The following is a 15,000-nucleotide window of genomic DNA, read 5'->3' as shown; positions in this document are numbered from 1 at the left end:
GCGAATGCGGGTGCAAACCAGTGACGCCATTCTCAACAAGACGAAAATTTCCGTTTTAAGAATACTGAGTTTTCGCGACGACCGCTGCTTACTCTGGCTATCGGTTCACCTCACACTGACACTGACGCTGGGACTGCAGAAAGCCGTCGCTGAGATCCTGAGTACACAGATGTGCTTGAAAGTGATGGACAGAGCGAACATCTCATTTTCTTTTTAAGAATCGCAATTTCAATCACTCGAGTGCGGCAAAAGCAGTGGTGCAGCGTTTCTTTTCTTAAGATCTCGCAGTTGCTTGGAGGTATGTCCATCGTTTTAAGACGACAGAAAACTAGCGTCAGCAGTGCGTCAGTGGGAAGTCGGTGAAGTCGCCATTGGAGCCGTAAGCCAGTAATTACGACATGCGAATCACTCGCACACCACGCAGCTGTACGATAATGCTCTTGCGTGGGTCCGCATAGCTGAGTCGGTAGAGCGTTAGGTTTTCAACCAAAGGGTCCTGGGTTCAAGTCCCTGTCTGGGCGAAAATTAATACACCTGTGTTCAAGTCCCTGACTGGGCGAAAATTAATACACTTTCGTAACGGCTAATGGAAACCGTACAGGAAAGAGTGAGGCCACGCCGTTTTCTGCCACCAGATTGCTTCTAAAGATGGCGGTTACAGTTGTCGGGAGTCGCTTCCGCCACCGGCAGTCGTGGCCGAGTGGTTAAGGCGTCTGACTTGAAATCAGATTCCCTCTGGGAGCGTAGGTTCGAGTCCTGCCGACTGCGAAAATTTTCTCGCTCTCAAATGGCGGACGTTCAGCTGCATCCTAGCAGTTGCGTCACTACTAAACACGTGGGTCACCAGCAATGTGCAGTGCTATTTGATCCAGGGCGCAGCGCAACAGTCGCGCCCAGAAGCCGCAGCTCATCTCCGCGTCTCACAGGCGTCCACCAGGTGTTAGTACAAGTGTCGCCTCACTGGGCAGTGCAGATGTGTCCATTTTAGCTTGCAGACGATGACGTGTGAGCTAACGCAAGTCGAATGTTTTACCGTGTGTATCTGCTAGATACTGCCTCCCATACGGTGGAGAGACTCACTCCTTCTTGTGTCTCGTTCTCCGCACACGAGTTGCCCCTGGCATCGATATGACACGGGTTTTCTAGCGTCAGCGAAGTCAATATTACACGAATCGAGTCGACATGTTTGCTTGTTACGATGACGGAAGAAGAAGAAATGTGTGTGTAACTTCACTGCATCGGCTGCTCGCCTTTCAGCGCCCCTGTGTCTTATCAGACGAAGGTGACTGTGAAATTGGCAACGAGGCAGAGGTTAATGAACACATGCAAATGAGAACCTTCAACGTCAGCCGAAATAGCTCAGTTGGGAGAGCGTTAGACTGAAGATCTAAAGGTCCCTGGTTCGATCCCGGGTTTCGGCAGGGATTCGTTTTGATGCGACGCCAATGGAATTACTCTGCGTTTGTGATAATGCAACTACCGCTGACAACAAAAATGACTCTCTCCTGTAGCTGTTCTGGTTGTCTAGTGCATGCCATAAGAGGAACTCACTAGACAACTAACTCCCCTAGAAGCAAAAGAATTAAAAATATCCTACCGACTGCATTCCTTTTTCTGTGTCAGGTGGTGAAGAACGTCTTCAACGGAACCGTGAAATGAGCGAAAGCGTGGGAAACATTGCATTCGAAATGCTTGTGAATTTTCCAATTGCCCAGTGAGTGTCGACAAAACACGTAAATTCTCTGCTCCAACGTATGAGACGTAACAAATGGTGCAATTTGTTGTTGCATCATGTGCCAGCAGTCTTCGATAGTGTGTTACGAGCTTAGCGCGGTAAGTTTGTAGACAGCATTTAGGCGACGTTTTATTTGTTAACGGCCCCATACATCGATTGCACAACAGTAAAGGACATGAGTCAATGTATAGTTGTGCGTCGTGGGAGGTTTTGCAGCCTCGTGTGAGCCCGGATAGCTCAGTCGGTAGAGCATTAGGCTTTTAACCTAAGGGCCCAGGTTTCAAGTCCCTGTCCAGGCGGAAATTTTAATACTTTGGTAGCGATTCGTCTGGTAGCGGTGGAGACGCTACAGAAAATAATGCAGCTACGCCGTTTTCTGACACCACAGTGCTTTAAACGGTAGCAGTTGCATGTGTCCGGAGAACACCGCGCTAACGGCAGTCGTGGCCGAGTGGTTAAGGCGTCTGACTCGAAATCAGATTCCCTCTGGGAGCGTAGGTTCGAATCCTACCGGCTGCGTGCGATTTTGCGTAAAGAGGAGCAAACATTTTCGCACACATGTGACATGTGTGGGCGAATGCGGGTGCAAACCAGTGACGCCATTCTCAACAAGACGAAAATTTCCGTTTTAAGAATACTGAGTTTTCGCGACGACCGCTGCTTACTCTGGCTATCGGTTCACCTCACACTGACACTGACGCTGGGACTGCAGAAAGCCGTCGCTGAGATCGTGAGTACACAGATGTGCTCGAAAGTGATGGACAGAGCGAACATCTCATTTTCTTTTTAAGAATCGCAATTTCAATCACTCGAGTGCGGCAAAAGCAGTGGTGCAGCGTTTCTTTTCTTAAGATCTCGCAGCTGCTTGGAGGTATGTCCATCGTTTTAAGACGACAGAAAACTAGCGTCAGCGGTGCGTCAGTGGGAAGTCGGTGAAGTCGCCATTGGAGCCGTAAGCCAGTAATTACGACATGCGAATCACTCGCACACCACGCAGCTGTACGATAATGCTCTTGCGTGGGTCCGCATAGCTGAGTCGGTAGAGCGTTAGGTTTTCAACCAAAGGGTCCTGGGTTCAAGTCCCTGTCTGGGCGAAAATTAATACACCTGTGTTCAAGTCCCTGACTGGGCGAAAATTAATACACTTTCGTAACGGCTAATGGAAACCGTACAGGAAAGAGTGAGGCCACGCCGTTTTCTGCCACCAGATTGCTTCTAAAGATGGCGGTTACAGTTGTCGGGAGTCGCTTCCGCCACCGGCAGTCGTGGCCGAGTGGTTAAGGCGTCTGACTTGAAATCAGATTCCCTCTGGGAGCGTAGGTTCGAGTCCTGCCGACTGCGAAAATTTTCTCGCTCTCAAATGGCGGACGTTCAGCTGCATCCTAGCAGTTGCGTCACTACTAAACACGTGGGTCACCAGCAATGTGCAGTGCTATTTGATCCAGGGCGCAGCGCTACAGTCGCGCCCAGAAGCCGCAGCTCATCTCCGCGTCTCACAGGCGTCCACCAGGTGTTAGTACAAGTGTCGCCTCACTGGGCAGTGCAGATGTGTCCATTTTAGCTTGCAGACGATGACGTGTGAGCTAACGCAAGTCGAATGTTTTACCGTGTGTATCTGCTAGATACTGCCTCCCATACGGTGGAGAGACTCACTCCTTCTTGTGTCTCGTTCTCCGCACACGAGTTGCCCCTGGCATCGATATGACACGGGTTTTCTAGCGTCAGCGAAGTCAATATTACACGAATCGAGTCGACATGTTTGCTTGTTACGATGACGGAAGAAGAAGAAATGTGTGTGTAACTTCACTGCATCGGCTGCTCGCCTTTCAGCGCCCCTGTGTCTTATCAGACGAAGGTGACTGTGAAATTGGCAACGAGGCAGAGGTTAATCAACACATGCAAATGAGAACCTTCAACGTCAGCCGAAATAGCTCAGTTGGGAGAGCGTTAGACTGAAGATCTAAAGGTCCCTGGTTCGATCCCGGGTTTCGGCAGGGATTCGTTTTGATGCGACGCCAATGGAATTACTCTGCGTTTGTGATAATGCAACTACCGCTGACAACAAAAATGACTCTCTCCTGTAGCTGTTCTGGTTGTCTAGTGCATGCCATAAGAGGAACTCACTAGACAACTAACTCCCCTAGAAGCAAAAGAATTAAAAATATCCTACCGACTGCATTCCTTTTTCTGTGTCAGGTGGTGAAGAACGTCTTCAACGGAACCGTGAAATGAGCGAAAGCGTGGGAAACATTGCATTCGAAATGCTTGTGAATTTTCCAACTGCCCAGTGAGTGTCGACAAAACACGTAAATTCTCTGCTCCAACGTATGAGACGTAACAACTGGTGCAATTTGTTGTTGCATCATGTGCCAGCAGTCTTCGATAGTGTGTTACAAGCTTAGCGCGGTAAGTTTGTAGACAGCATTTAGGCGACGTTTTATTTGTTAACGGCCCCATACAGCGATTGCACAACAGTAAAGGACATGAGTCAATGTATAGTTGTGCGTCGTGGGAGGTTTTGCAGCCTCGTGTGAGCCCGGATAGCTCAGTCGGTAGAGCATTAGGCTTTTAACCTAAGGGCCCAGGTTTCAAGTCCCTGTCCAGGCGGAAATTTTAATACTTTGGTAGCGATTCGTCTGGTAGCGGTGGAGACGCTACAGAAAATAATGCAGCTACGCCGTTTTCTGACACCACAGTGCTTTAAACGGTAGCAGTTGCATGTGTCCGGAGAACACCGCGCTAACGGCAGTCGTGGCCGAGTGGTTAAGGCGTCTGACTCGAAATCAGATTCCCTCTGGGAGCGTAGGTTCGAATCCTACCGGCTGCGTGCGATTTTGCGTAAAGAGGAGCAAACATTTTCGCACACATGTGACATGTGTGGGCGAATGCGGGTGCAAACCAGTGACGCCATTCTCAACAAGACGAAAATTTCCGTTTTAAGAATACTGAGTTTTCGCGACGACCGCTGCTTACTCTGGCTATCGGTTCACCTCACACTGACACTGACGCTGGGACTGCAGAAAGCCGTCGCTGAGATCGTGAGTACACAGATGTGCTCGAAAGTGATGGACAGAGCGAACATCTCATTTTCTTTTTAAGAATCGCAATTTCAATCACTCGAGTGCGGCAAAAGCAGTGGTGCAGCGTTTCTTTTCTTAAGATCTCGCAGCTGCTTGGAGGTATGTCCATCGTTTTAAGACGACAGAAAACTAGCGTCAGCGGTGCGTCAGTGGGAAGTCGGTGAAGTCGCCATTGGAGCCGTAAGCCAGTAATTACGACATGCGAATCACTCGCACACCACGCAGCTGTACGATAATGCTCTTGCGTGGGTCCGCATAGCTGAGTCGGTAGAGCGTTAGGTTTTCAACCAAAGGGTCCTGGGTTCAAGTCCCTGTCTGGGCGAAAATTAATACACCTGTGTTCAAGTCCCTGACTGGGCGAAAATTAATACACTTTCGTAACGGCTAATGGAAACCGTACAGGAAAGAGTGAGGCCACGCCGTTTTCTGCCACCAGATTGCTTCTAAAGATGGCGGTTACAGTTGTCGGGAGTCGCTTCCGCCACCGGCAGTCGTGGCCGAGTGGTTAAGGCGTCTGACTTGAAATCAGATTCCCTCTGGGAGCGTAGGTTCGAGTCCTGCCGACTGCGAAAATTTTCTCGCTCTCAAATGGCGGACGTTCAGCTGCATCCTAGCAGTTGCGTCACTACTAAACACGTGGGTCACCAGCAATGTGCAGTGCTATTTGATCCAGGGCGCAGCGCTACAGTCGCGCCCAGAAGCCGCAGCTCATCTCCGCGTCTCACAGGCGTCCACCAGGTGTTAGTACAAGTGTCGCCTCACTGGGCAGTGCAGATGTGTCCATTTTAGCTTGCAGACGATGACGTGTGAGCTAACGCAAGTCGAATGTTTTACCGTGTGTATCTGCTAGATACTGCCTCCCATACGGTGGAGAGACTCACTCCTTCTTGTGTCTCGTTCTCCGCACACGAGTTGCCCCTGGCATCGATATGACACGGGTTTTCTAGCGTCAGCGAAGTCAATATTACACGAATCGAGTCGACATGTTTGCTTGTTACGATGACGGAAGAAGAAGAAATGTGTGTGTAACTTCACTGCATCGGCTGCTCGCCTTTCAGCGCCCCTGTGTCTTATCAGACGAAGGTGACTGTGAAATTGGCAACGAGGCAGAGGTTAATCAACACATGCAAATGAGAACCTTCAACGTCAGCCGAAATAGCTCAGTTGGGAGAGCGTTAGACTGAAGATCTAAAGGTCCCTGGTTCGATCCCGGGTTTCGGCAGGGATTCGTTTTGATGCGACGCCAATGGAATTACTCTGCGTTTGTGATAATGCAACTACCGCTGACAACAAAAATGACTCTCTCCTGTAGCTGTTCTGGTTGTCTAGTGCATGCCATAAGAGGAACTCACTAGACAACTAACTCCCCTAGAAGCAAAAGAATTAAAAATATCCTACCGACTGCATTCCTTTTTCTGTGTCAGGTGGTGAAGAACGTCTTCAACGGAACCGTGAAATGAGCGAAAGCGTGGGAAACATTGCATTCGAAATGCTTGTGAATTTTCCAACTGCCCAGTGAGTGTCGACAAAACACGTAAATTCTCTGCTCCAACGTATGAGACGTAACAACTGGTGCAATTTGTTGTTGCATCATGTGCCAGCAGTCTTCGATAGTGTGTTACAAGCTTAGCGCGGTAAGTTTGTAGACAGCATTTAGGCGACGTTTTATTTGTTAACGGCCCCATACAGCGATTGCACAACAGTAAAGGACATGAGTCAATGTATAGTTGTGCGTCGTGGGAGGTTTTGCAGCCTCGTGTGAGCCCGGATAGCTCAGTCGGTAGAGCATTAGGCTTTTAACCTAAGGGCCCAGGTTTCAAGTCCCTGTCCAGGCGGAAATTTTAATACTTTGGTAGCGATTCGTCTGGTAGCGGTGGAGACGCTACAGAAAATAATGCAGCTACGCCGTTTTCTGACACCACAGTGCTTTAAACGGTAGCAGTTGCATGTGTCCGGAGAACACCGCGCTAACGGCAGTCGTGGCCGAGTGGTTAAGGCGTCTGACTCGAAATCAGATTCCCTCTGGGAGCGTAGGTTCGAATCCTACCGGCTGCGTGCGATTTTGCGTAAAGAGGAGCAAACATTTTCGCACACATGTGACATGTGTGGGCGAATGCGGGTGCAAACCAGTGACGCCATTCTCAACAAGACGAAAATTTCCGTTTTAAGAATACTGAGTTTTCGCGACGACCGCTGCTTACTCTGGCTATCGGTTCACCTCACACTGACACTGACGCTGGGACTGCAGAAAGCCGTCGCTGAGATCGTGAGTACACAGATGTGCTCGAAAGTGATGGACAGAGCGAACATCTCATTTTCTTTTTAAGAATCGCAATTTCAATCACTCGAGTGCGGCAAAAGCAGTGGTGCAGCGTTTCTTTTCTTAAGATCTCGCAGCTGCTTGGAGGTATGTCCATCGTTTTAAGACGACAGAAAACTAGCGTCAGCGGTGCGTCAGTGGGAAGTCGGTGAAGTCGCCATTGGAGCCGTAAGCCAGTAATTACGACATGCGAATCACTCGCACACCACGCAGCTGTACGATAATGCTCTTGCGTGGGTCCGCATAGCTGAGTCGGTAGAGCGTTAGGTTTTCAACCAAAGGGTCCTGGGTTCAAGTCCCTGTCTGGGCGAAAATTAATACACCTGTGTTCAAGTCCCTGACTGGGCGAAAATTAATACACTTTCGTAACGGCTAATGGAAACCGTACAGGAAAGAGTGAGGCCACGCCGTTTTCTGCCACCAGATTGCTTCTAAAGATGGCGGTTACAGTTGTCGGGAGTCGCTTCCGCCACCGGCAGTCGTGGCCGAGTGGTTAAGGCGTCTGACTTGAAATCAGATTCCCTCTGGGAGCGTAGGTTCGAGTCCTGCCGACTGCGAAAATTTTCTCGCTCTCAAATGGCGGACGTTCAGCTGCATCCTAGCAGTTGCGTCACTACTAAACACGTGGGTCACCAGCAATGTGCAGTGCTATTTGATCCAGGGCGCAGCGCAACAGTCGCGCCCAGAAGCCGCAGCTCATCTCCGCGTCTCACAGGCGTCCACCAGGTGTTAGTACAAGTGTCGCCTCACTGGGCAGTGCAGATGTGTCCATTTTAGCTTGCAGACGATGACGTGTGAGCTAACGCAAGTCGAATGTTTTACCGTGTGTATCTGCTAGATACTGCCTCCCATACGGTGGAGAGACTCACTCCTTCTTGTGTCTCGTTCTCCGCACACGAGTTGCCCCTGGCATCGATATGACACGGGTTTTCTAGCGTCAGCGAAGTCAATATTACACGAATCGAGTCGACATGTTTGCTTGTTACGATGACGGAAGAAGAAGAAATGTGTGTGTAACTTCACTGCATCGGCTGCTCGCCTTTCAGCGCCCCTGTGTCTTATCAGACGAAGGTGACTGTGAAATTGGCAACGAGGCAGAGGTTAATGAACACATGCAAATGAGAACCTTCAACGTCAGCCGAAATAGCTCAGTTGGGAGAGCGTTAGACTGAAGATCTAAAGGTCCCTGGTTCGATCCCGGGTTTCGGCAGGGATTCGTTTTGATGCGACGCCAATGGAATTACTCTGCGTTTGTGATAATGCAACTACCGCTGACAACAAAAATGACTCTCTCCTGTAGCTGTTCTGGTTGTCTAGTGCATGCCATAAGAGGAACTCACTAGACAACTAACTCCCCTAGAAGCAAAAGAATTAAAAATATCCTACCGACTGCATTCCTTTTTCTGTGTCAGGTGGTGAAGAACGTCTTCAACGGAACCGTGAAATGAGCGAAAGCGTGGGAAACATTGCATTCGAAATGCTTGTGAATTTTCCAATTGCCCAGTGAGTGTCGACAAAACACGTAAATTCTCTGCTCCAACGTATGAGACGTAACAACTGGTGCAATTTGTTGTTTCATCATGTGCCAGCAGTCTTCGATAGTGTGTTACGAGCTTAGCGCGGTAAGTTTGTAGACAGCATTTAGGCGACGTTTTATTTGTTAACGGCCCCATACAGCGATTGCACAACAGTAAAGGACATGAGTCAATGTATAGTTGTGCGTCGTGGGAGGTTTTGCAGCCTCGTGTGAGCCCGGATAGCTCAGTCGGTAGAGCATTAGGCTTTTAACCTAAGGGCTCAGGTTTCAAGTCCCTGTCCAGGCGGAAATTTTAATACTTTGGTAGCGATTCGTCTGGTAGCGGTGGAGACGCTACAGAAAATAATGCAGCTACGCCGTTTTCTGACACCACAGTGCTTTAAACGGTAGCAGTTGCATGTGTCCGGAGAACACCGCGCTAACGGCAGTCGTGGCCGAGTGGTTAAGGCGTCTGACTCGAAATCAGATTCCCTCTGGGAGCGTAGGTTCGAATCCTACCGGCTGCGTGCGATTTTGCGTAAAGAGGAGCAAACATTTTCGCACACATGTGACATGTGTGGGCGAATGCGGGTGCAAACCAGTGACGCCATTCTCAACAAGACGAAAATTTCCGTTTTAAGAATACTGAGTTTTCGCGACGACCGCTGCTTACTCTGGCTATCGGTTCACCTCACACTGACACTGACGCTGGGACTGCAGAAAGCCGTCGCTGAGATCGTGACTACACAGATGTGCTCGAAAGTGATGGACAGAGCGAACATCTCATTTTCTTTTTAAGAATCGCAATTTCAATCACTCGAGTGCGGCAAAAGCAGTGGTGCAGCGTTTCTTTTCTTAAGATCTCGCAGCTGCTTGGAGGTATGTCCATCGTTTTAAGACGACAGAAAACTAGCGTCAGCGGTGCGTCAGTGGGAAGTCGGTGAAGTCGCCATTGGAGCCGTAAGCCAGTAATTACGACATGCGAATCACTCGCACACCACGCAGCTGTACGATAATGCTCTTGCGTGGGTCCGCATAGCTGAGTCGGTAGAGCGTTAGGTTTTCAACCAAAGGGTCCTGGGTTCAAGTCCCTGTCTGGGCGAAAATTAATACACCTGTGTTCAAGTCCCTGACTGGGCGAAAATTAATACACTTTCGTAACGGCTAATGGAAACCGTACAGGAAAGAGTGAGGCCACGCCGTTTTCTGCCACCAGATTGCTTCTAAAGATGGCGGTTACAGTTGTCGGGAGTCGCTTCCGCCACCGGCAGTCGTGGCCGAGTGGTTAAGGCGTCTGACTTGAAATCAGATTCCCTCTGGGAGCGTAGGTTCGAGTCCTGCCGACTGCGAAAATTTTCTCGCTCTCAAATGGCGGACGTTCAGCTGCATCCTAGCAGTTGCGTCACTACTAAACACGTGGGTCACCAGCAATGTGCAGTGCTATTTGATCCAGGGCGCAGCGCTACAGTCGCGCCCAGAAGCCGCAGCTCATCTCCGCGTCTCACAGGCGTCCACCAGGTGTTAGTACAAGTGTCGCCTCACTGGGCAGTGCAGATGTGTCCATTTTAGCTTGCAGACGATGACGTGTGAGCTAACGCAAGTCGAATGTTTTACCGTGTGTATCTGCTAGATACTGCCTCCCATACGGTGGAGAGACTCACTCCTTCTTGTGTCTCGTTCTCCGCACACGAGTTGCCCCTGGCATCGATATGACACGGGTTTTCTAGCGTCAGCGAAGTCAATATTACACGAATCGAGTCGACATGTTTGCTTGTTACGATGACGGAAGAAGAAGAAATGTGTGTGTAACTTCACTGCATCGGCTGCTCGCCTTTCAGCGCCCCTGTGTCTTATCAGACGAAGGTGACTGTGAAATTGGCAACGAGGCAGAGGTTAATCAACACATGCAAATGAGAACCTTCAACGTCAGCCGAAATAGCTCAGTTGGGAGAGCGTTAGACTGAAGATCTAAAGGTCCCTGGTTCGATCCCGGGTTTCGGCAGGGATTCGTTTTGATGCGACGCCAATGGAATTACTCTGCGTTTGTGATAATGCAACTACCGCTGACAACAAAAATGACTCTCTCCTGTAGCTGTTCTGGTTGTCTAGTGCATGCCATAAGAGGAACTCACTAGACAACTAACTCCCCTAGAAGCAAAAGAATTAAAAATATCCTACCGACTGCATTCCTTTTTCTGTGTCAGGTGGTGAAGAACGTCTTCAACGGAACCGTGAAATGAGCGAAAGCGTGGGAAACATTGCATTCGAAATGCTTGTGAATTTTCCAATTGCCCAGTGAGTGTCGACAAAACACGTAAATTCTCTGCTCCAACGTATGAGACGTAACAACTGGTGCAATTTGTTGTTTCATCATGTGCCAGCAGTCTTCGATAGTGTGTTACGAGCTTAGCGCGGTAAGTTTGTAGACAGCATTTAGGCGACGTTTTATTTGTTAACGGCCCCATACAGCGATTGCACAACAGTAAAGGACATGAGTCAATGTATAGTTGTGCGTCGTGGGAGGTTTTGCAGCCTCGTGTGAGCCCGGATAGCTCAGTCGGTAGAGCATTAGGCTTTTAACCTAAGGGCTCAGGTTTCAAGTCCCTGTCCAGGCGGAAATTTTAATACTTTGGTAGCGATTCGTCTGGTAGCGGTGGAGACGCTACAGAAAATAATGCAGCTACGCCGTTTTCTGACACCACAGTGCTTTAAACGGTAGCAGTTGCATGTGTCCGGAGAACACCGCGCTAACGGCAGTCGTGGCCGAGTGGTTAAGGCGTCTGACTCGAAATCAGATTCCCTCTGGGAGCGTAGGTTCGAATCCTACCGGCTGCGTGCGATTTTGCGTAAAGAGGAGCAAACATTTTCGCACACATGTGACATGTGTGGGCGAATGCGGGTGCAAACCAGTGACGCCATTCTCAACAAGACGAAAATTTCCGTTTTAAGAATACTGAGTTTTCGCGACGACCGCTGCTTACTCTGGCTATCGGTTCACCTCACACTGACACTGACGCTGGGACTGCAGAAAGCCGTCGCTGAGATCGTGACTACACAGATGTGCTCGAAAGTGATGGACAGAGCGAACATCTCATTTTCTTTTTAAGAATCGCAATTTCAATCACTCGAGTGCGGCAAAAGCAGTGGTGCAGCGTTTCTTTTCTTAAGATCTCGCAGCTGCTTGGAGGTATGTCCATCGTTTTAAGACGACAGAAAACTAGCGTCAGCGGTGCGTCAGAGGGAAGTCGGTGAAGTCGCCATTGGAGCCGTAAGCCAGTAATTACGACATGCGAATCACTCGCACACCACGCAGCTGTACGATAATGCTCGTGCGTGGGTCCGCATAGCTGAGTCGGTAGAGCGTTAGGTTTTCAACCAAAGGGTCCTGGGTTCAAGTCCCTGTCTGGGCGAAAATTAATACACCTGCGTTCAAGTCCCTGACTGGGCGAAAATTAATACACTTTCGTAACGGCTAATGGAAACCGTACAGGAAAGAGTGAGGCCACGCCGTTTTCTGCCACCAGATTGCTTCTAAAGATGGCGGTTACAGTTGTCGGGAGTCGCTTCCGCCACCGGCAGTCGTGGCCGAGTGGTTAAGGCGTCTGACTTGAAATCAGATTCCCTCTGGGAGCGTAGGTTCGAGTCCTGCCGACTGCGAAAATTTTCTCGCTCTCAAATGGCGGACGTTCAGCTGCATCCTAGCAGTTGCGTCACTACTAAACACGTGGGTCACCAGCAATGTGCAGTGCTATTTGATCCAGGGCGCAGCGCTACAGTCGCGCCCAGAAGCCGCAGCTCATCTCCGCGTCTCACAGGCGTCCACCAGGTGTTAGTACAAGTGTCGCCTCACTGGGCAGTGCAGATGTGTCCATTTTAGCTTGCAGACGATGACGTGTGAGCTAACGCAAGTCGAATGTTTTACCGTGTGTATCTGCTAGATACTGCCTCCCATACGGTGGAGAGACTCACTCCTTCTTGTGTCTCGTTCTCCGCACACGAGTTGCCCCTGGCATCGATATGACACGGGTTTTCTAGCGTCAGCGAAGTCAATATTACACGAATCGAGTCGACATGTTTGCTTGTTACGATGACGGAAGAAGAAGAAATGTGTGTGTAACTTCACTGCATCGGCTGCTCGCCTTTCAGCGCCCCTGTGTCTTATCAGACGAAGGTGACTGTGAAATTGGCAACGAGGCAGAGGTTAATGAACACATGCAAATGAGAACCTTCAACGTCAGCCGAAATAGCTCAGTTGGGAGAGCGTTAGACTGAAGATCTAAAGGTCCCTGGTTCGATCCCGGGTTTCGGCAGGGATTCGTTTTGATGCGACGCCAATGGAATTACTCTGCGTTTGTGATAATGCAACTACCGCTGACAACAAAAATGACTCTCTCCTGTAGCTGTTCTGGTTGTCTAGTGCATGCCATAAGAGGAACTCACTAGACAACTAACTCCCCTAGAAGCAAAAGAATTAAAAATATCCTACCGACTGCATTCCTTTTTCTGTGTCAGGTGGTGAAGAACGTCTTCAACGGAACCGTGAAATGAGCGAAAGCGTGGGAAACATTGCATTCGAAATGCTTGTGAATTTTCCAATTGCCCAGTGAGTGTCGACAAAACACGTAAATTCTCTGCTCCAACGTATGAGACGTAACAACTGGTGCAATTTGTTGTTGCATCATGTACCAGCAGTCTTCGATAGTGTGTTACGAGCTTAGCGCGATAAGTTTGTAGACAGCATTTAGGCGACGTTTTATTTGTTAACGGCCCCATACAGCGATTGCACAACAGTAAAGGACATGAGTCAATGTATAGTTGTGCGTCGTGGGAGGTTTTGCAGCCTCGTGTGAGCCCGGATAGCTCAGTCGGTAGAGCATTAGGCTTTTAACCTAAGGGCCCAGGTTTCAAGTCCCTGTCCAGGTGGAAATTTTAATACATTTGTAGCGATTCGTCTGGTAGCGGTGGAGACGCTACAGAAAATAATGCAGCTACGCCGTTTTCTGACACCACAGTGCTTTAAACGGTAGCAGTTGCATGTGTCCGGAGAATACCGCGCTAACGGCAGTCGTGGCCGAGTGGTTAAGGCGTCTGACTCGAAATCAGATTCCCTCTGGGAGCGTAGGTTCGAATCCTACCGGCTGCGTGCGATTTTGCGTAAAGAGGAGCAAACATTTTCGCACACATGTGACATGTGTGGGCGAATGCGGGTGCAAACCAGTGACGCCATTCTCAACAAGACGAAAATTTCCGTTTTAAGAATACTGAGTTTTCGCGACGACCGCTGCTTACTCTGGCTATCGGTTCACCTCACACTGACACTGACGCTGGGACTGCAGAAAGCCGTCGCTGAGATCCTGAGTACACAGATGTGCTCGAAAGTGATGGACAGAGCGAACATCTCATTTTCTTTTTAAGAATCGCAATTTCAATCACTCGAGTGCGGCAAAAGCAGTGGTGCAGCGTTTCTTTTCTTAAGATCTCGCAGTTGCTTGGAGGTATGTCCATCGTTTTAAGACGACAGAAAACTAGCGTCAGCAGTGCGTCAGTGGGAAGTCGGTGAAGTCGCCATTGGAGCCGTAAGCCAGTAATTACGACATGCGAATCACTCGCACACCACGCAGCTGTACGATAATGCTCTTGCGTGGGTCCGCATAGCTGAGTCGGTAGAGCGTTAGGTTTTCAACCAAAGGGTCCTGGGTTCAAGTCCCTGTCTGGGCGAAAATTAATACACCTGTGTTCAAGTCCCTGACTGGGCGAAAATTAATACACTTTCGTAACGGCTAATGGAAACCGTACAGGAAAGAGTGAGGCCACGCCGTTTTCTGCCACCAGATTGCTTCTAAAGATGGCGGTTACAGTTGTCGGGAGTCGCTTCCGCCACCGGCAGTCGTGGCCGAGTGGTTAAGGCGTCTGACTTGAAATCAGATTCCCTCTGGGAGCGTAGGTTCGAGTCCTGCCGACTGCGAAAATTTTCTCGCTCTCAAATGGCGGACGTTCAGCTGCATCCTAGCAGTTGCGTCACTACTAAACACGTGGGTCACCAGCAATGTGCAGTGCTATTTGATCCAGGGCGCAGCGCTACAGTCGCGCCCAGAAGCCGCAGCTCATCTCCGCGTCTCACAGGCGTCCACCAGGTGTTAGTACAAGTGTCGCCTCACTGGGCCGTGCAGATGTGTCCATTTTAGCTTGCAGACGATGACGTGTGAGCTAACGCAAGTCGAATGTTTTACCGTGTGTATATGCTAGATACTGCCTCCCATACGGTGGAGAGACTCACTCCTTCTTGTGTCTCGTTCGCCGCACACGAGTTGCCCCTGGCATCGATATGACACGGGTTTTCTAGCGTCAG

At 49.6% G+C, this 15,000-nt stretch overlaps 25 non-coding genes across 25 annotated transcripts; all 25 read left to right on the top strand.

Moving 5' to 3' along the window:
- Positions 1 to 686: 686 nt before the first annotated feature.
- Trnas-uga lies at positions 687 to 768 on the top strand. The gene has a single exon. It is a non-coding gene; the product is annotated as a tRNA-Ser (tRNA).
- A 580-nt stretch (positions 769 to 1,348) lies between these two features.
- Trnaf-gaa lies at positions 1,349 to 1,421 on the top strand. The gene has a single exon. It is a non-coding gene; the product is annotated as a tRNA-Phe (tRNA).
- A 540-nt stretch (positions 1,422 to 1,961) lies between these two features.
- Positions 1,962 to 2,034, top strand: Trnak-uuu. The gene has a single exon. It is a non-coding gene; the product is annotated as a tRNA-Lys (tRNA).
- Positions 2,035 to 2,172: 138 nt separating this feature from the next.
- Positions 2,173 to 2,254, top strand: Trnas-cga. Its single transcript has one exon. It is a non-coding gene; the product is annotated as a tRNA-Ser (tRNA).
- A 740-nt stretch (positions 2,255 to 2,994) lies between these two features.
- On the top strand, positions 2,995 to 3,076 carry Trnas-uga. The gene has a single exon. It is a non-coding gene; the product is annotated as a tRNA-Ser (tRNA).
- A 580-nt stretch (positions 3,077 to 3,656) lies between these two features.
- Positions 3,657 to 3,729, top strand: Trnaf-gaa. Its single transcript has one exon. It is a non-coding gene; the product is annotated as a tRNA-Phe (tRNA).
- Positions 3,730 to 4,269: 540 nt separating this feature from the next.
- Trnak-uuu lies at positions 4,270 to 4,342 on the top strand. The gene has a single exon. It is a non-coding gene; the product is annotated as a tRNA-Lys (tRNA).
- A 138-nt stretch (positions 4,343 to 4,480) lies between these two features.
- Trnas-cga lies at positions 4,481 to 4,562 on the top strand. Its single transcript has one exon. It is a non-coding gene; the product is annotated as a tRNA-Ser (tRNA).
- Positions 4,563 to 5,302: 740 nt separating this feature from the next.
- Positions 5,303 to 5,384, top strand: Trnas-uga. The gene has a single exon. It is a non-coding gene; the product is annotated as a tRNA-Ser (tRNA).
- A 580-nt stretch (positions 5,385 to 5,964) lies between these two features.
- Trnaf-gaa lies at positions 5,965 to 6,037 on the top strand. The gene has a single exon. It is a non-coding gene; the product is annotated as a tRNA-Phe (tRNA).
- Positions 6,038 to 6,577: 540 nt separating this feature from the next.
- Trnak-uuu lies at positions 6,578 to 6,650 on the top strand. The gene has a single exon. It is a non-coding gene; the product is annotated as a tRNA-Lys (tRNA).
- Positions 6,651 to 6,788: 138 nt separating this feature from the next.
- Trnas-cga lies at positions 6,789 to 6,870 on the top strand. Its single transcript has one exon. It is a non-coding gene; the product is annotated as a tRNA-Ser (tRNA).
- Positions 6,871 to 7,610: 740 nt separating this feature from the next.
- On the top strand, positions 7,611 to 7,692 carry Trnas-uga. Its single transcript has one exon. It is a non-coding gene; the product is annotated as a tRNA-Ser (tRNA).
- Positions 7,693 to 8,272: 580 nt separating this feature from the next.
- On the top strand, positions 8,273 to 8,345 carry Trnaf-gaa. Its single transcript has one exon. It is a non-coding gene; the product is annotated as a tRNA-Phe (tRNA).
- A 540-nt stretch (positions 8,346 to 8,885) lies between these two features.
- On the top strand, positions 8,886 to 8,958 carry Trnak-uuu. The gene has a single exon. It is a non-coding gene; the product is annotated as a tRNA-Lys (tRNA).
- A 138-nt stretch (positions 8,959 to 9,096) lies between these two features.
- On the top strand, positions 9,097 to 9,178 carry Trnas-cga. The gene has a single exon. It is a non-coding gene; the product is annotated as a tRNA-Ser (tRNA).
- A 740-nt stretch (positions 9,179 to 9,918) lies between these two features.
- Positions 9,919 to 10,000, top strand: Trnas-uga. Its single transcript has one exon. It is a non-coding gene; the product is annotated as a tRNA-Ser (tRNA).
- A 580-nt stretch (positions 10,001 to 10,580) lies between these two features.
- On the top strand, positions 10,581 to 10,653 carry Trnaf-gaa. Its single transcript has one exon. It is a non-coding gene; the product is annotated as a tRNA-Phe (tRNA).
- Positions 10,654 to 11,193: 540 nt separating this feature from the next.
- On the top strand, positions 11,194 to 11,266 carry Trnak-uuu. Its single transcript has one exon. It is a non-coding gene; the product is annotated as a tRNA-Lys (tRNA).
- A 138-nt stretch (positions 11,267 to 11,404) lies between these two features.
- On the top strand, positions 11,405 to 11,486 carry Trnas-cga. The gene has a single exon. It is a non-coding gene; the product is annotated as a tRNA-Ser (tRNA).
- A 740-nt stretch (positions 11,487 to 12,226) lies between these two features.
- On the top strand, positions 12,227 to 12,308 carry Trnas-uga. The gene has a single exon. It is a non-coding gene; the product is annotated as a tRNA-Ser (tRNA).
- Positions 12,309 to 12,888: 580 nt separating this feature from the next.
- On the top strand, positions 12,889 to 12,961 carry Trnaf-gaa. Its single transcript has one exon. It is a non-coding gene; the product is annotated as a tRNA-Phe (tRNA).
- A 540-nt stretch (positions 12,962 to 13,501) lies between these two features.
- Trnak-uuu lies at positions 13,502 to 13,574 on the top strand. The gene has a single exon. It is a non-coding gene; the product is annotated as a tRNA-Lys (tRNA).
- A 138-nt stretch (positions 13,575 to 13,712) lies between these two features.
- Trnas-cga lies at positions 13,713 to 13,794 on the top strand. The gene has a single exon. It is a non-coding gene; the product is annotated as a tRNA-Ser (tRNA).
- A 740-nt stretch (positions 13,795 to 14,534) lies between these two features.
- Trnas-uga lies at positions 14,535 to 14,616 on the top strand. Its single transcript has one exon. It is a non-coding gene; the product is annotated as a tRNA-Ser (tRNA).
- Positions 14,617 to 15,000: the final 384 nt, after the last annotated feature.

Source organism: Schistocerca americana, unplaced genomic scaffold (genome assembly GCF_021461395.2).
Source record: "Schistocerca americana isolate TAMUIC-IGC-003095 unplaced genomic scaffold, iqSchAmer2.1 HiC_scaffold_550, whole genome shotgun sequence".
NCBI lineage: Eukaryota > Metazoa > Arthropoda > Insecta > Orthoptera > Acrididae > Schistocerca > Schistocerca americana.
Note: the sequence above shows the minus strand (reverse complement) of the source record. Positions and strands in the feature narration are given on the sequence as shown.